The 18,652-nt window shown below is 42.6% G+C and overlaps 1 protein-coding gene and 1 pseudogene across 2 annotated transcripts in view; both read left to right on the forward strand.

Moving 5' to 3' along the window:
• The first annotated feature begins 895 nt into the window (after positions 1-895).
• The window catches only part of GCSAML (germinal center associated signaling and motility like), a 120,316-nt gene continuing 102,559 nt past the window's right edge, over positions 896-18,652 (forward strand). Inside the window, exon 1 of one of the 2 annotated variants that reach the window (XM_072837705.1) lies at positions 896-1,036. The gene's annotated coding sequence lies outside the window, so the exon portion shown is untranslated. The remainder of the gene's footprint in view (positions 1,037-18,652) is intronic. The other variant, XM_072837706.1, reaches the window with a different exon arrangement.
• On the forward strand, positions 16,647-17,604 carry LOC140640638 (putative olfactory receptor 2W6; annotated as a pseudogene).

An 18,652-nucleotide genomic window follows, 5' to 3' on the forward strand; every position in this document is an offset into this window, starting at 1 on the left:
CATCCCAGATCTACTCATCGTGTCTTCTGAGAACTTGGTGCAGGTCAGTATAAGTAACAACAGTGCCGCAGTAGGGGAAATGTTACCCAAAAAGACCTCCCGGCAAGTGTATTTCGTCTGAGATCATGGGCTCCCAGGACACTGTCCTAGAATACCTAGAATACCTAGAATACCTAGAATGAGAAGCTTTGTAAGTTTTACATATGTATATTTTCAGAATTATTTTGTTATTTTTTCCTAACAAATATTCTGATTTTCATTTTATAAAAAAAGCATTTGAGTGCTTTAAATACAAGTATTTTAAGGAATGTTCTGAAAAACCCTGTGATATGGTCACTCATATTTTCTTGTGAGCAGAAACCAGTTTTCATGGTGACACTGGGACCCAAGGGGTATGTGGATCAACATCTCAGATCTCAGGACAAAAGGCTTTAAGCCCTGCTGTGCTCACACAAACCTGACTCAGAAGCCATTGCTATAACAGTTAATCAGGGAGGTGGATGGTGAGGCAAATGTATTTTTCAGATGTGTGATGCACTTTCTAGATTTCTATGCCACTTTTCTCGATATTTCGTAGTCTTTGTTTTAAGATGAATTTCAGAGCAACCAATGCAAACTAATATGTCATTTGGGAAGTTCCAGCAAACAGCAAATCTGGCATTATGAACTGTGTCCTGTGGCAGAGGACATGAGCATATAGATCTGAAATCCCTCAAGGGACTTCCCCTAAACATGTGACCTCTCGGGTGTGCTGACTGTCCTCTGGTCACATGGACTTCTCAGCCCCACTTCCCATGGCTCCTCGTGAAGTGTGCTGCCATTGGGGAATGTGCAGCTTACCTCTTCTCCTGAGGTCACAAAGGTCTTCCCCCTTGTAATAATCCCACCCCATCTGCAATGCCACCACTCCTACATGGGAACAGTTAATAATGATGGCATGTGAACTGGGTAAAGCTTCTCTAGACCTTTGTCAGAGGAATTACACAGTTGGAAACATCCCCCTGTCTGCTAATGGTAGAGACTCTCTTGCTCTGTGGTGAGTATGTAAATACACCTTTAAAATATTGATTTGGGGGGCTTCTGGGTGGCTCAGTCAGTGAAGCAACTGCCTTTGCCTCAGGTCATGATCCCGGGGCCCTGGGATCAAGCAGGTGCATTGGGCTCCTGGCTCAGCGGGGAGTCTACCTCTCCCTCTGCCCCTTCCCCTGCTCATACTCTCCCTCTTTCTCAAATAAATAAATAAAATCTTAAAAAAAGTAACATATTGATTGATCATGAATAGGAATGGCAGCATTATAAGGACTTTTGCACCTTGATGAGGTCACTAGGGTCCAAATGGACTAATGTTCAGGTGACCCAATGGCAATTGAGCCCAGGAATATCTCTGTCATTAACCAAACCCACAGGTATTTGGTTGACAAAACCCTGCTGAGATCATGGATTTTGGCTTACTATCTTTAAGATATCAGACTGGAGCAAAGCAGTGAGTGAATGCACGGGGCAAGTAGCGAGTGGTTCCTTGTGCTGAAAGAGTGGAACCCAAGTGTTCCTGCACACGTGCACACATGCACACACGAGGAACACGTGAGGTGATGAACGTGGGGATGAGTTAGATGCAGGGCTCATTTCCTGGTGTACTCATGTATCAAATTACCACAATGTACACCTTAAATATCTTACAAGTTTATATTCCAACTGTGTACCTCAGTAAAGCCGAAATATATATGTATATATGATTCATATATTTGTGTATATATATGTATATGTATGTATATGTATGTATACATATATGTGTATATATATAATATACAAGCTCTAAAAATCTGGAAGAAGAAAGAGGAAACAAGTATATACATAAGTTTATCAATAATTATTGTCTATGAGTAGATGGGATTATGCACTTATTTTTTCTTTAATGGTCATTGCTTTCTTATTTTTCTGTAACAGACATGTTGCTCTTACAATGAGTTGTTTTAAAGTAACTAACTAAATAGATAATAAACCTTTGTCTTCAGCCAAAAATTAAAAATAAGAAAAATTAAAATGTTGTCCCTTTATGTATGATGATTACAAATCAAATGTTATGTCTCATTACAATGTGGTTTTTAAATTTAATTTTTAATTTTTAAAAATTTTTTAATGTAAAAATTCTTCTCCCCAAAAAAAGGAAAGAAAAGAAAAGAAAAAGATTCCTTGTGTCAATGTTATATTTTCCAAGATTGCAATTCATACTGACCTGTTTTTGCTCTTGGTATGCATTTGCCCTGGGAGAGCTGCAGATAGGCTGCACCCTTAATATACTGTTTCTTTCTTTTTTTTTAATTTATTTTTTATTGGTGTTCAATTTACTAACATACAGAATAACCCCCAGTGCCCTTCACCCATTCACTCCCACCCCCCGCCCTCCTCCCCTTCGACCACGCCTAATTTGTTTCCCAGAGTTAGCAGTCTTTACGTTCTGTCTCCCTTTCTGATATTTCCCACATATTTCTTCTCTCTTCCCTTATATTCCCTTACACTAATATTTATATTCCCCAAATGAATGAGAACATATAATGTTTGTCCTTCTCCGACTGACTTACTTCACTCAGCATAATACCCTCCAGTTCCATCCACGTTGAAGCAAATGGTGGGTATTTGTCATTTCTAATAGCTGAGTAATACTCCATTGTATACATAGACCACATCTTCTTTATCCCTTCATCTTTCGATGGAAACCAAGGCTCCTTCCACAGTTTGGCTACCGTGGCCATTGCTGCTATAAACATCGGGGTGCAGGTGTCCCTGCGTTTCATCGCATTTGTATCTTTGGGGTAAATCCCCAACACTGCAATTGCTGGATCGTAGGGCAGGTATATTTTTAACTGTTTGAGGAACCTCCACACAGTTTTCCAGAGTGGCTGCACCAGTTCACATTCCCACCAACAGTGTAAGAGGGTTCCCTTTTCTCCGCATCCTCTCCAACATTTGTGGTTTTCTGCCTTGTTAATGTTCCCCATTCTCACTGGTGTGAGGTGGCATCTCATTGTGGTTTTGATTTGTATTTCCCTGATGGCAAGTGATGAGGAGCATTTTCTCATGTGCTTGTTGGGCATGTCTATGTCTTCCTCTGTGAGATTTCAGTACATGTCTTTTGCTCATTTCATGATTGGATTGTTTGTTTCTTTGGTGTTGAGTTTAATAAGTTCTTTATAGATCTTGGAAACTAGCCCTTTATCTGATATGTCATTTGCAAATATCTTCTCCCATTCTGTAGGTTGTCTTTGAGTTTTGTTGACTGTATCCTTTGCTGTGCAAAAGCTTCTTATCTTGATGAAGTCCCAATAGTTCATTTTTGCTTTTGTTTCTTTTGCCTTCGTGGATGTATCTTGCAAGAAGTTACTGTGGCCGAGTTCAAAAAGGGTGTTGCCTGTGTTCTCCTCTAGGATTTTGATGGAATCTTGTCTCACATTTAGATCTTTCATCCATTTTGAGTTTATCTTTGTGTATGGTGCAAGAGAGTGGTCTAGTTTCATTCTTCTGCATGTGGATGTCCAATTTTCCCAGCATCATTTATTGAAGAGACTGTCTTTTATCCAATGGATAGTCTTTCCTCCTTTATCGAATATTAGTTGACCATAAAGTTCAGGGTCCACTTCTGGGTTCTCTATTCTGTTCCACTGGTCTATGTGTCTGTTTTTGTGCCAGTACCACACTGTCTTGATGACCACAGCTTTGTAGTACAACCTGAAATCTGGCATTGTGATGCCCCCAGATATGGTTTTCTTTTTTAAAATTCCCCTGGCTATTCGGGGTCTTTTCTGATTCCACACAAATCTTAAAATAATTTGTTCTAACTCTCTGAAGAAAGTCCATGCTATTTTGATAGGGATTGCATTAAACGTGTAAATAGCCCTGGGTAACATTGACATTTTCACAATATTGATTCTGCCAATCCATGAGCATGGAATATTTTTCCATCTCTTTGTGTCTTCCTCAATTTCTTTCAGAAGTGTTCTATAGTTTTTAGGGTATAGATCCTTTACCTCTTTGGTTAGGTTTATTCCTAGGTATCTTATGATTTGGGGTGCAATTGTAAATGGGATTGACTCCTTAATTTCTCTTTCTTCAGTCTCATTGTTAGTGTATAGAAATGCCACTGATTTCTGGGCATTGATTTTGTATCCTGCCATGCTACCGAATTGCTGTATGAGTTCTAGCAATCTTGGGGTGGAGACTTTTGGGTTTTCTATGTAGAGTATCATGTCATCGGCAAAGAGGGAGAGTTTGACTTCTTCTTTGCCAATTTGAATGCCTTTAATGTCTTTTTGTTGTTTGATTGCTGAGCCTAGGACTTCCAGTCCTATGTTGAATAGCAGTGGTGAGAGTGGACATCTGTGTCTTGTTCCTGATCTTAGGGGAAAGGCTCCCAGTGCTTCCCCATTGAGAATGATATTTGCTGTGGGCTTTTCATAGATGGCTTTTAAGATGTCGAGGAATGTTCCCTCTATCCCTACACTCTGAAGAGTTTTGATCAGAAATGGATGCTGTATTTTGTCAAATGTTTTCTCTGCATCTAATGAGAGGATCATATGGTTCTTGGTTTTTCTCTTGCTGATATGATGAATCACATTGGTTGTTTTATGGGTGTTGAACCAGCCTTGTGTCCCAGGGATAAATCCTACTTGGTCATGGTGAATAATTTTCTTAATGTACTGTTGGATCCTATTGGCCAGTATCTTGTTGAGAATTTTTGCATCCATGTTCATCAGGGATATTGGTCTGTAATTCTCCTTTTTGGTGGGGTCTTTGTCTGGTTTTGGAATTAAGGTGATGCTGGCCTCATAGAACAAATTTGGAAGTACTCCATCTCTTTCTATCTTTCCAAACAGCTTTAGGAGAATAGGTATGGTTTCTTCTTTAAATGTTTGATAAAATTCCCCTGGGAAGCCATCTGGCCCTGGACTCTTGTGTCTTGGGAGGTTTTTGATGACTGCTTCAATTTCCTCCCTGGTTATTGGCCTGTTAAGGTTTTCTATTTCTTCCAGTTCCAGTTTTGTTAGTTTGTGGCTTTTCAGGAATGCATCCATTTCTCCTAGATTGCCTAATTTATTGGCATATAGCTGTTCATAATATGTTTTTAAAATCGTTTTATTTCCTTGGTGTTGGTAGTGATCTCTCCTTTCTCATTCATGATTTTATTAATTTGAGTCTTCTCTCTCTTCTTTTTAATAAGGCTGGCTAATGGTCTATCTATCTTATTAATTCTTTCAAAGAACCAACTCCTCGTTTTGTTGATCTGTTCCACAGTTCATCTGGTCTCGATTTCGTTGAGTTCTGCTCGAATCTTTATTAACTCCCTTCTTCTCTTGGGTGTAGGATCTATTTGCTGTTTTTTTCTCTAGCTCCTTTAGGTGCAAGGTTAGCTTTTGTATTTGAGTTCTTTCCAGTTTTTGAATGGATGCTTGCATTGCGATGTATTTCCCCCTTAGGACTGCTTTTGCTGCATCCCAAAGATTTTGAATGGTTGTATCTTCATTCTCATTAGTTTCCATGAATCTTTTTAATTCTTCCTTAATTTCCTGGTTGTCCCTTTCATCTTTTAGCAGGATGGTCCTTAACCTCCACATGTTTGAGGTCCTTCCAAACTTCTTGTTGTGATTTAGTTCTAATATCAAGGCATTATGGTCTGAGAATATGCAGGGGACGATCCCAATTTTTGGTATCGGTTCAGACCCGATTTGTGACCCAGTATGTGGTCTATTCTGGAGAAAGTTCCATGTGCACTTGAGAAGAATGTGTATTCAGTTGAGTTTGGATGTAAAGTTCTGTAGATATCTGCGAAATCTATCTGGTGCAGTGTATCATTTAAAGCTCTTGTTTCTTTGGAGATGTTGCGCTTAGAAGATCTATCGAGTATGGAAAGAGCTAGATTGAAGTCACCAAGTATAAGTGTATTATTATCTAAGTATTTCTTCATTTTGGTTAATAATTGATTTATATATTTGGCAGCTCCCACATTCGGGGCATATATATTGAGGATTGTTAAGTCCTCTTGTTGGATAGATCCTTTAAGTATGATATAGTGTCCCTCTTCATCTCTCACTACAGTCTTCGGGGTAAATTTTAGTTTATCTGATATAAGGATGGCTACCCCTGCTTTCTTTTGAGGACCATTCGAATGGTAAATTGTTCTCCAACCTTTTATTTTCAGGCTGTAGGTGTCCTTCTGTCTAAAATGAGTCTCTTGTAGACAGCAAATAGATGGGTTCTGCTTTTTTATCCAGTCTGAAACCCTGCACCTTTTGATGGGGTCATTAAGCCCGTTCACATTCAGAGTTACTATTGAGAGATATGAGTTTAGTGTCATCATGATATCTATTCAGTCCTTGTTTTTGTGGAATGTTCCACTGAACTTCTTCTTAAAGGGGAATTTTAAGAGTCCCCGTTAAAATTTCTTGCAGAGCTGGTTTGGAGGTCACATATTCTTTTAGTTGCTGCCTGTCTTGGAAGCTCTTTATCTCTCCTTCCATTTTGAATGAGAGCCTTGTTGGATAAAGTATTCTTGGTTGCATGTTCTTCTCATTTAGGACCCTGAATATATCCTGCCAGCCCTTTCTGGCCTGCCAGGTCTCTGTGGAGAGGTCTGCTGTTACCCTAATACTCCTCCCCATAAAAGTCAGGGATTTCTTGTCTCTTGCTGCTTTAAGGATCTTCTCTTTATCTTTGGAATTTGCAAGCTTCACTATTAAATGTCGAGGTGTTGAACCGTTTTTATTGATTTTAGGGGGGGATCTCTCTATTTCTTGGATCTGAATGCCTGTTTCCCTTCCCAGATTAGGAAACTTTTCAGCTAGAATTTGTTCAAATACATATTCTGGCCCTCTGTCCCTTTCGGCGCCCTCGGGAACACCAATTAAACGTAAGTTTTTCTTCCTCAGGCTGTCGTTTATTTCCCTTAATCTATCTTCATGGTTTTTTAATTGTTTCTCTTTTTTCCTCAGTTTCCCTCTTTGCTATCAACTTGTCTTCTATGTCACTCACTCTTTCTTCCACCTCATTAACCCTCGTCGTTAGGACTTCTAGTTTGGATTGCATCTCATTCAATTGATTTTTAATTTCTGCCTGATTAGCTCTAAATTCTGCAGTCATGAAGTCTCTTGAGTCCTTTATGCTTTTTTTCTAGAGCCACCAGTAGCTGTATAGTAGTGCTTCTGAATTGGCTTTCTGACATTGAATTGTAATCCAGATTTTGTAACTCTGTGGGAGAGAGGACTGTTTCTGATTCTTTCTTTTGAGGTGAGGTTTTCCTTCTAGTCATTTTGCTCAGTGCAGAGTGGCCAAAAGCCAGTTGTATTGGGAAAAGGAGAAAAAGAGAGGAGAGAAAGAAGGAAAGAAAAGAGAAAGAGAAAAAAAAGGAAGAGAAAAACGAAAAAAAAAAAAAGAAGAAGAAAAAGAGAAAGAAAAAAAAAGAAAGGTAAAAAAGGGGGGTGGGGAAAGGAAACAAATCAAAAAGCAAAACAAAACAAAACAAAACAAAACAAAAAGGGAACAAAGGGGGAGTATCTTCTGATTCTGTGTACTTTAAGTCCCTTGGCTTCTCCTGGAAGTTGTCCGTCTAGCTGGTCTTCTGGGGGAGGGGCCTGTTGTGCTGATTTTCAGGTGTTAGCATTAGGGGAGCTGCTCTGCCCCCCCTGCCTGGTGCAGGGCTCAGTGGGGTTGTTTACCCCGTGAGGCCCCAGGAGGAACAACCGCAGTGGCGGGGCCAGCCTTGGAGCCCTGGAATCAGCTCCTGCAGTAGCTCCAGAGCTCTCCGTCTGCAGGGCCTGGAGGCTCTGGGGCGGCTGCTGATCTGCTCAGCTCGGGCCAGGAGCGTCCTTGCTGCCCTGGCCCTCCCGGCCTCTGCCTGTCCCGGGGCGATGCCAGATCCTGGGCTGTGTCCCGGCGCCCTGTGCTCCGGGGCCTGCACTGTTGGACTCGCGCTCTGGCCCCGCAACTCCCTCCGCGGAGCCGCGGCCCGAGCTCCCCCGAGGTGCTCCTGGAACCGGGCAGCCCCCTCCGCACAGAGCCTCTTCCTCCGCCCGAGCCCCTCCGAGCTGCTCCGGGTCCTGCTGTGCGCGCTGCAGCCCTTAGGGAGCTCGGCGCACTCTCCCGGGGCGCAGGTGTCTGTTAGTGTCCCCGGGAGCCCGAGGGCATCCTCGCCCTTCTGGGTCCTGCTCCAACTCCCTGCGGGCCCCTTTCCACCCGGGAAGGTTGGTGCAGCTCCTGCTTCTCCGGGACGGGGCTCTCCTGTCCGGGGGACACTCGCCCAGGCCTTAGCCCGGCTCCTCGCGGGCCCCTCCCCCTTGGAGGCCTTTTCTTTCTTTATCTTTTTCCCCATCTTCCTACCTTGATAGAAGCGGGAACTCTTCTCACTGTAGCATTCCAGGTGTTCTCTCTTTAAATCTCAGGCCGAATTCATAGATTTTCAGGATAATTTGAAGGTTTTCTAGGTAATTTGGTGGAGACAGGTGATTTGGAGACCCTACTCTTCCCCCATCTTGCCCCTCCTCCAATATACTGTTTCCAAGCTCTCTCTTAAGCTACTTTGTCTAAAATATTCAAGGTTTTTTTTGTTGTGTGTGTGTGTGTGTGTATGTGCTGCCGAAGCAAGCACTCAAGTTTATTGGCTCTAATTGTCCTTTGTGTATGGCTTCACTTCAGATGATAGCTTTTTTCTGAGTCTAGGGTCTATAGCCCTTTCTGACTGGACTGTAAGTGGACATGCCCCCCAGCAGGGGGAGAGCTGCGGGGATGGCAGGCATGGATTTATAAACTCTGTGTATATGGTATTCTAACCTGTCCAGCAGCTTGGTCCTTGTCAACCCTAAACAACTTGATGGCAGGAAACTATATCCTATAGCTAGCATTTAATTGTCCATATGGAGGACATACATCTTGTTCTGTTAATTTCTGAATGTTACAGGAGTTCACAAGCAAATATCTGATTGGTGTTTATTCAAAGATGTAAATATTTAGTTCACTTTTACTGAAGCCATGCAGATTAACAGCTCTTCCCTGCCCAAATCTCCCAAACCTGCTCCAAAAATATCCCTGCATGATGATCCTTACTATTTCCCTTAACTGACCTCAGGGCATTGTTATGATGTTGACCTGAATGTGCAAAAGAACGTCCCTCATTTTATGCTCATTTTGTGAATGCACATGTCAGGGAAGAAAGTCCCCTAACCTTTGTATAATCTATTAGATAACTCAACCTTAATCACCGGGTTCAGAGATTGTACCAAACCACTAACAATTCAGAGTCAAGTAAATTCAGGACTCCCTTATTTCAATGTCCTCCAGGTTGTTACTTTCCTGTCTGCTATAGATAATTTAAGTATTATATAAATAGATGGTATCTCTCATCTTGTCAATTCCTGCAGGATCTGGTCCACAGAAAGACAACAATACACTTTTTCCCCAGTTGTTTATAGTCATGGAAACATGAGAATTGATCATATTAATTGAAGCTACCCCTACCAATTTTAGAGGGTAATTTGGCTCAAAGTTAGTGGATTCTGCCAAAATTATTTGCTTCATTTTTTCTAATTTTATCTTAAATTATTTTACTGGAGTTCAAATTGTCAACCTTTAGCATAAAACCCAGTACTCCTCCAGCCAAGTGCCTCCCTCATGACCAGTCACCCCAACCCCCTGCCCACTTCCCCTTTTACTGCCCCTTGTTCATTTCCCAGAGTTAGGAGTCTCTCATGTTTTGTCACCTTCACTGATATTTTCACTCATTTTCTTTCCTTTCCCCTTAATTCCCTTTTGCTAATTTTTATACTCCCCAAATGAATGAGACCATATAATGTTTGTCCTTTTCACAATGACTTATTTCATTCAGTATAGTACCCTCCAGGTCGCTCCACAATGAAGTAAATAGTGGGTATTTGTCCTTTCTAATGGCTGAGTAATATTCCATTGTATACATACACCACATCTTTATCCATTCATCTTTCTTTTTTTGTATAAATTTATTTTTTATTGGTGTTCAATTTGCCCACATATAAAATAACACCCAGTGCTCATCACATCAAGTGCCTCGCTCAGTGCCCATCACCAAGTCACCCCCAACACCCACCCACCTCCCCTTCCACCACCCCTAGTTCGTTTCCCAGAGTTAGGAGTCTTTAGTCTTTCATGTTCTGTCTCCCTTTCTGATATTTCCCACTCATTTTTTCTCCTTTCCCCTTTATTCCCTTTCACTATTTTTTTATATTCCCCAAATGAATGAGACCATATAATGTTTGTCCTTCTCCGATTGACTTACTTCACTCAGCCTAATACCCTTCAGTTCCATCCACATCGAAGCAAATGGTGGGTATTTGTCGTTTCTAACGGCTGAGTACTATTCCATTGTATACATTAACCACATCTTCTTTATTCATTCATCTTTCGATGGACACTGAGGCTCCTTCCACAGTTTGGCTACTGTGGACATTAGCTATAAAATCGGGGTGCAGGTTTCCCGGCGTTTCACTGCATCTGTATCTTTGGGGTAAATCCCCAGCAGTGCAATCGCTAGGTCATAGGGCAGATCAATTTTTAACTCTTTGAGGAACCTCCACACAGTTTTCCAGAGTGGCTGCACCAGTTCACATTCCCACCAACAGTGCAAGAGGGTTCCCTTTTCTCCACATCCTCTCCAACATTTGTGGTTTCCTGCCTTGTTAATTCTCCCCATTCTCACTGGTGTGAGGTGGTATCTCATTGTGGTTTTGATTTGTATTTGCCTGATGGCAAGTGATGTGGAGCATTTTCTCATGTGTGTGTTGGCCATGTCTATGTCTTCCTCTGTAAGATTTCTCTTCATGTCTTTTGTCCATTTCATGATTGGACTGTTTGTTTCTTTGGTGTTGAGGTTAATAAGCTCTTTACAGATCTTGGATACTAGTCCTTTATCTGATAGGTCATTTGCAAATATCTTCTCCCATTCTGTAGGTTGTCTTTTAGTTTTGTTGACTGTTTCTTTTGCTGTGCAAAAACTTCTTATTTTGATGAAGTCCCAATAGTTCATTTTTGCTTTTGTTTCTCTTGCCTTCATGGATGAACTTGTGGCCAAGTTCAAAAAGGGTGTTGCCTGTGTTCTGCTCTAGGATTTTGATGGAATCTTGTCTCACATTAAAATCTTTCATCAATTTGAGTTTATCTTTGTGTATGGTGTAAGAGAGTGGTCTAGTTTCATTCTTATGCATGTGGATGTCCAATTTTCCTAGCACCATTCATTGAAGAGACTGTTTTTTTTCCAGTGGATAGTCTTTCCTCCTTTGTCGAATATTAGTTGACCATAAAGTTGAGGGTCCACTTGTGGGTTCTCTATTCTGTTCCACTGATCTATGTGTCTGTGTTTGTGCCAGGACCACACTGTCTTGATGACCACAGCTTTGTAGTACGATGTGAAATCTGGCATTGTGAGGCCCCAGCAATGGTTTTCTTTTTTAATATTCCCCTGGCTATTTGGGGTCTTTTCTGATTCCACACAAATCATAAGATGATTTCTTCCAACTCTGTGAAGAGAGCCCATGGTACTTTGATAGGGATTGTGTTAAATGTGTAAATTTCCCTGGGTATTATTGACATTTTCACAATATTAATTCTTCCAATCCGTGAGCATGGAATGTTTTTCCATCTTTTTGTGTCTTCCTCAATTTCTATCAGAAATGTCCTGTAGTTGTTAGTGAATAGATCCTTCTTTGGTTAGATTTATTCCTAGGTATCTTATGCTTTTGGGTGAAATTGTAAATGGGATTGACTCCTTAATTTCTCTTTCTTCAGTCTCATTGTTAGTGTATAGAAATGCCACTGACTTCTGGGCATTGATTTTGTATCCTGTCATACTGCTGAATTGCTGTATGAGTTCTAGCAATCTTGGGTTAGAGTCTTTTGAGTTTTCTAGGTACAGTATCATGTCATATGCAAAGAGTGAGAGTTTGACTTCTTCTTTGCCAATTTTAATGGTTTTTATTTCTTTTTGTTGTCTGGTGAGGCTTCCAGTACTATGTTGAATAGCAGTGGTGAGAGTGGACATCCGTGTGTTGTTCCTGATCTTAGGGGAAAGGCTCCCAGTGCTTCCCCACTGAGAATGATATTTGCTGTGGGCTTTTCGTAGATGGCTTTTAAGATGTCGAGGAATGTTCCCTCTATCCCTACACTCTCAAGAGTTTTGATCAGGAATGGATCCTGTAGTTTGTCAAATGATTTCTCTGCATCTACTGAAAGGATCCAATGGTTCTTGTTTTTTTTCTTGCTGATATGATCAATCACATTAATTGCTTCAGGAGTGTTGAAGAAGCCTTGCATCCCAGGGATAAATCCCACTTGGTCATGGTGAATTATCTTCTTAATGTATTGTTGGATCCTACTGACTAGTACCTGGTTTGGAATTTTAGCATCTGTGTTCATCAGGGATATTGGTCTATAATTCTCCTTTTTGGTGGGGTCTTTGTCTGGTTTTGGAATTAAGGTGATGCTGGCTTCATAGAACGAGTTAGGAAGTATTCCATCTTTTTCTATCTTCCCGAACAGCTTTAGTAGAATAAGTGTGGTTTCTTCTCTAAACATTTGATAGAATTCCCCTGGGAAGCCATCTGGCCCTGGACTTTTGAGTCTTCGGAGGTTTTATATGACTCCTTCATTTTCCTCCTTGGTTATTGGCCTGTTCAGGTTTTCTATTTCTTCCTGTACCAGTTTTGGTAGTTTGTGGTTTTCCAGAAATGTGTCCATTTCTTCTGGGTTGCCTAATTTATTGGTGTATAGCTGCTCATAATATGCTTTTAAAATTATTTGTATTTTTTGGTATTGTTGGTGATCCTTCCTTTCTCATTCATGATTTTATTAAATTGAGTCCTTTCTCTCTTCTTTTTAATAAGGCTGGCTAATGGTTTATCTATCTTATTAATCTTTCAAAGAACTAACTCCTGGTTTTGTTGATCTGTTCCATAGTCTTCTGGTCTCTATTTCATTGAGTTCTGCTCGAATCCTTATTAACTTTCTTCTTCTGCTGGGTGTAGGATCTATTTGCTGTTTGTTCTCCAGCTCCTTTAGGTGCAAGGTTAGCTTTTGTATTTGAGTTTTTTCCAGTTTTTTGATGGATGCTTGTATTGCAATGTATTTCCCCCTCAGGACTGCTTTTGCTGTATCCCACAGATTTTGAATGGTTGTGTCTTCATTCTCATTCTCATTCTTCATGAATCTTTTTAATTATTCTCTAATTTCCTGCTTGACTCTATCATCTTTTAGCAGGATGGTCCTTAACCTCCACGTGTTTGAAATACTTCCAAACTTCTTCTTGTGATTTAGTTCTAGTTTTAGAGCATTATGGTCTGAAAATTTGCAGGGTTTGATCCCAATCTTTTGGTGTCATACTGCTTTGTGACCCAGTATGTGGTCTATTCTGGAGAAAGTTCCCTGTGCACTTGAGAAGAATGTGTATTCAGTTGTGTTTGGATGTAAAGTTCTGTAAATATCTGTGATATCCATCTGACCCAGTGTATTATTTAAAGCTCTTGTTTCTTTGGAGATGTTGTGCTTAGAAGATCTGTCGTTGGTAGAAAGCAGTATATTCAAGTCACCAAGTATAAGTGTATTATTATCTAAGTATATCTTAACTTTGGCTATTAATTGATTGATATACTTGACAGCTCTCACATTCGAGACAGAAATATTCATGTGTTAGGTCCTCTTGTTGGATAGATCCTTTAAGTATGATATAGTGTCCCTCTTCATCTCTCACTACAGTCTTTAGGATAAACTTTAATTCATCTCATGTAGGATGGTGACCCCTGGTTTCTTGAGGACCATTTGAATGGTACATGGATCTCCAACCATTTATCTTCAGGCTGGAGGTGTCCTTATGTCTGAAATTTGTCTCTTTTAGACATCAAATAGTGGGTCTTCCTTTTTTATCCAGTCTTTAATCCTGCGCCTTTTGATAGGGTCATTAAGCCCGTTCACGTTCTGAGTTACTATTGAAAGATATGAATTCAGTGTCATCATGATGTCTATTCAGTCCCTGTTTTGGTGGATTATTCCCTTGGAATTCCTCTTTCTTTTACAGAGTCCCCCTTTGTATTTCTTGCAGAGCTGGTTTGGTGGTCACATATTCTTTCAGTTTCTGCCTATCTTGGAAGCTCTTTATCTGTCCTTCTATTCTGAATGAGAGCCTTGCTGGATAAAGTATTCCTGGCTGCTTGTTCTTCTCATTTAGGACCCTGTATGCATCTTATCAGCCTTTTCTGGGCTGCCGGGTCTCTTTGGCAGGTCTTGTCCTTCTAGCTATTCTCTGCTGTTAATCTAATATTTCTCCCCATAAAGATCTCCCCATAAAGTGATTTCTAGTCTCTCGCTGCTTCAAGGATCTTCTCTTTATCTTCGGAATTTGCAAGTTTCACTATTAAATGTTGAGGCGTTGAGCGATTTTTATGATTTTAGGGGAGATCTCTCTATCTCCCGAATCTGAATGCCTCTTTCCCTTCCCAAGTTAGGGAAGTTCTAAGCTATGATTTGTTCAAATACACTTTCTGGACCTCTGTCTCTTTTGTTGCTCCCCAGAACCCCATTGAAACGTAGATTTTTCCTTCTGAGGCTGTCATTTATTTCCCTTAACCTATCCTCATGATCTTTTAATTGTTTTTCTCTTTTTTCCCTCAGTTTCCTTCCTTGCTATCAACTTGTCTTCTATGTCACTCACTCGTTCTTCTACCTTGTTAACCCTCGTTGTTATGACCTCCAGTTGGTTTGCATCTCATTTAATTGATTCTTAATTTTGGCCTGATTAGATCTAAATTCTGTAGTCATGAAGTCTCTTGAATCCTTTATACTTTTTTCCAGAGCCACCAGTAGCTTTATCATTGTGCTTCTGAATTGGCTTTCTGACATTGAATTGTAGTCTAAATTTTGTAACTCTGTGGGAGACAGGACTGTTTCTGATTCTTTTGTGGTGAGTTTTTCATTCTAGTCATTTCACTCAGTGCATGTGGCTGGAAACAAGTTGTACTGGAAAAAGCAGAAAAAGAGAGGAAAAAAAATACGGGGCTGAACAAATATAGAAAACAAAAAACAAGGGGGAGTATCCTCTGATTCTATATACTGTAAATCCCTTGACTTCCCCTGGAACTTTCCAGTGCTGCTTGGTCAATAACTTGCTTTTCCCCGTCCTTCTAGCTGGTCTTCTGGGGGAGGGGCCTGCTGTGCTGATTCTCTGGTGTGTGCACCTGGGGGAGCTGCCCAGCCCCCCTGCCAGGTGCACGGCTTAGTAGGAGCTATTTATCCTGTGAGGCCCCTGCTCAGTCCCAGGTACAAGGTACACAAGGAGGAACAACAACAGTGGCGGCAGCCAGCTCACCAGCCCTTGAGTCAGCTCCTGCAGTAACTATTGCAGCCTCCAGTCTGCAGGGGCCTGGATGCTCTGGAGTCGGGAGGTGCCGATCTGCACAGCTCGGAGTTGCCTGGCAGCAGGAGCATCCTTGCTATCCTGTGTCCTCCTGGCCTCTGCCTGTCCTGGGGGGAGTGCTGGATGTTGGGCTGTGTCTCTAGTGCCCTGGGCTCCGGGGCCAGCACCACTGGAATTGCACTCCCGGGTCGGCAACCTGGTGCGCCTGGAGCCACTGCTGAGGTTGCCGCCTCAGCTGCTCCCATGGCCCCGCCGGGTGCACACTCCAGCCCTTTAGGGAGCTCTGCTGGTGGTGTGTGGCGTGCTCTCCCTGGGGCGCAGATCCTCTGTTAGTGCTTCTGGGAGCCTGGGGGCATCCCTGCCCCTCCTGGGATCCTGCCTGAGTTCACTGCGAGCTCCTTTCTGTCTGAGAAGGTTTGTAAAGCTCCTGCTTCTTCCGGACTGGGCTTTCCTTTCCTGGGGGCACTCGACACACCACCTTTGCTCCGCTCCTTGTGCCCCCCCCCTCGGATGCTTTTTTTACTTCTTTATTTTTTTCCGCCATCTTCCTACCTTGATAGAAGCGCAAACTCTTCTCACTGTAGCATTCCAGCTGTTCTCTCTTTAAATCTCAGGCCGAATTCGTAGGTTTTCAAGATGATTTGAAAGTTATCTAGGTAAGTTGGTGGGGACAGGTGACTTGGGGATCCTACTCTTCCACAATCTTGCTCTGCCTCTGCTCTTTTATCTAATTTTTAAAATAAGATTTGATTTATTCATTCATGAGAGACACAGAGAGAGGCAGAGACACAGGCAGAGAGAGAAGCAGACTCCATGCAGGGAGCTTGATGTGGGACTTGATTCTGGGCCAGGGATCACACAATTCGCCAAAGGCAGATGCTCAACCCCTGAGCCATCAGGCGTCCCCCCCTTTTTTTTTCAAAATTACTTAATTCCTAATTATATTAATAAAACTTATGTTTTTAAAATATCTATGTGCTTATGTCATTTAACCATATTATAAGATATTGAGGCAAAATTGATAGCTTTCATCCATTACAGGCAAATATTTTTTAGCACCTCCCACTACAATTTCAGGGATGGGCAGGTGCGAGACCCAGGTCCAGCAAGTTCCAGCATTAGAAGTTGGCACTATGAATGCATCCAACGTCAGGACAAGTAGGGCGGCACTATTTCCTGCAGGAGTGACAGGCACCTGCTAACCTCTCCACACAGGCTTCTCAGGCTGAGAGTGATGGAGAGAGGTAATGCGATCTCCACAGGAGACTTCATTCTGCTGGGCTTCTCTGACCAGCCAAAAACTGGAGATGGTTCTGTTTTTCATTAACATGGTTTTTTACCTTCTGGCCATCAAGGGCAACTCGAGCATCATCTTCCTCTCAGTGATGGACTCTTGACTGCACGTGCCCATGTACTTCTTCTTCTGCAATCTTTCCCTCCTGGACATGTGCTACACCACTAGCAGCATTCCCCAGATACTGATCAACCTGTGGGGCTCAAGCAAGACCATCACCTACGTGGGTTGTGTCATCCAGCTCTCTGCCTTCCTGTCTGTAGGAGGCACGGAGTGCATTCTCCTGTCTATAATGGCCTATGACCGTTTTGTGGCCGTCTGCAAGCCACTGCACTACATGGCCATCATGCACCCCCAGCTATGCCTGCAGCTGGCGGCCTTTGGATGGCTCAGTGGGATGGTCAACTCCATCCTCATGTCCCCACTGATGATGTCCCTGGGCCTCTGTGGTCAGCGCCGCATCACCCACTTTGTGTGTGAGATGTCAGCCATCATCCGCATCTCGTGCATGGACACCAGACATGTGGAAGGCCTGGCTTTCTTCCTGGCCATCCCCATCGTGCTAGTGCCTCTCTCCACAATCCTCGTGTCCTACAGCTACATTGCCGTCAAGGTTGCGGGCATCCGGTCTGCAGCTGGCAGACGCAAGGCCTTCAACACCTGCTCATCCCACATGGCGCTGGTGTCCCTCTTCTACAGCAGCAGCATCTCCATGTAAATGCAGCCTGGGAATGTAGAAAGCCAGGACCAGGGCTAGTTTCTTACTCTGTTCTACCGTCTGGCAACCCCCACCCTGAATCCTTTCATCTACATGCTGAGAAACAAAGACGTGCAGGGGGCAATGTGGAAGGTGCTGGGGAGAGACAGCTGCATATGGGGCGCTGGACCTCACTGACCACTGCAGGCATCCCAGGTGCCAGACCGAGCTGACCGTGGAGGGCATCCCCAGTACTGGACCGAGCTGACCCCGGTGGCCATTCCTGCGCTGGGCTGCAGCTGTCTGATCCGTAGAATCCACGGAGTGTCTGATGCAGAGGCCGTGTGCAGGGTCAGCAGGACGCTGGACTGTGATTGTGGCAGGTCCAGGGCTCCCCGACTACAGGCCTGGCATCCGTGCTTGCCATTGAACAGACTCCCTGTCCATCCCAGAATACTATGCTGGCACTATTAAGTCAGATCTCGAGAAGGAGACACTGTGGCAGAAAAACTGTGAGGCTGTGACCGGTATTTTGAGGTACAGGTGTTGCATTCTCGGTGTCCTTTTGTAGCAAAAGTCCTTGACCCTCCTGGAGACTCTGCTGTCACCTCTGTGCACTCCTGCCTCTGTGCAATAAGTGATGGCAGCCTCGTTAAGAACAGCACTTCTTTAGAAGTGCAGGTCACAGGACACTTATTTTTATTTTATTTTTTATTTTTTTAATAATAAATTTATTTTTATTGGTGTTCAATTTGCAAACATATAGAATAACACCCAGTGCTCATCCCGTCAAATGCCCACCTCAGTGTCCATCACCCAGTCACCCCGACCCCCCGTCCACCTCCCCTTCCATCACCCCTAGTTCGTTTCTCAGAGTTAGGAGTCTTCATGTTCTGTCTCCCTTTCTGATATTTCCCACTCATTTTTTCTCCTTTCCCCTATGATCCCTTTCACTATTATTTATATTCCCCAAATGAATGAGAACATATAATGTTTGTCCTTCTCCGACTGACTTACTTCACTCAGCATAAAACCCTCCAGTTCCATCCACGTTGAAGCAAATGGTGGGTATTTGTCGTTTCCAATGGCTGAGGAATATTCCATTGTATACATAAACCACATCTTCTTTATTCATTCATCTTTCGATGGACACCAAGGCTCCTTCCACAGTTTGGCTATTGTGGACATTGCTGCTATAAACAGGATGTGAGGGCGATCTAGCTGCAACATCTGTCACCTCATTGAT

This window comes from Canis lupus, chromosome 9 (genome assembly GCF_048164855.1).
Source record: "Canis lupus baileyi chromosome 9, mCanLup2.hap1, whole genome shotgun sequence".
Lineage (NCBI taxonomy): Eukaryota > Metazoa > Chordata > Mammalia > Carnivora > Canidae > Canis > Canis lupus.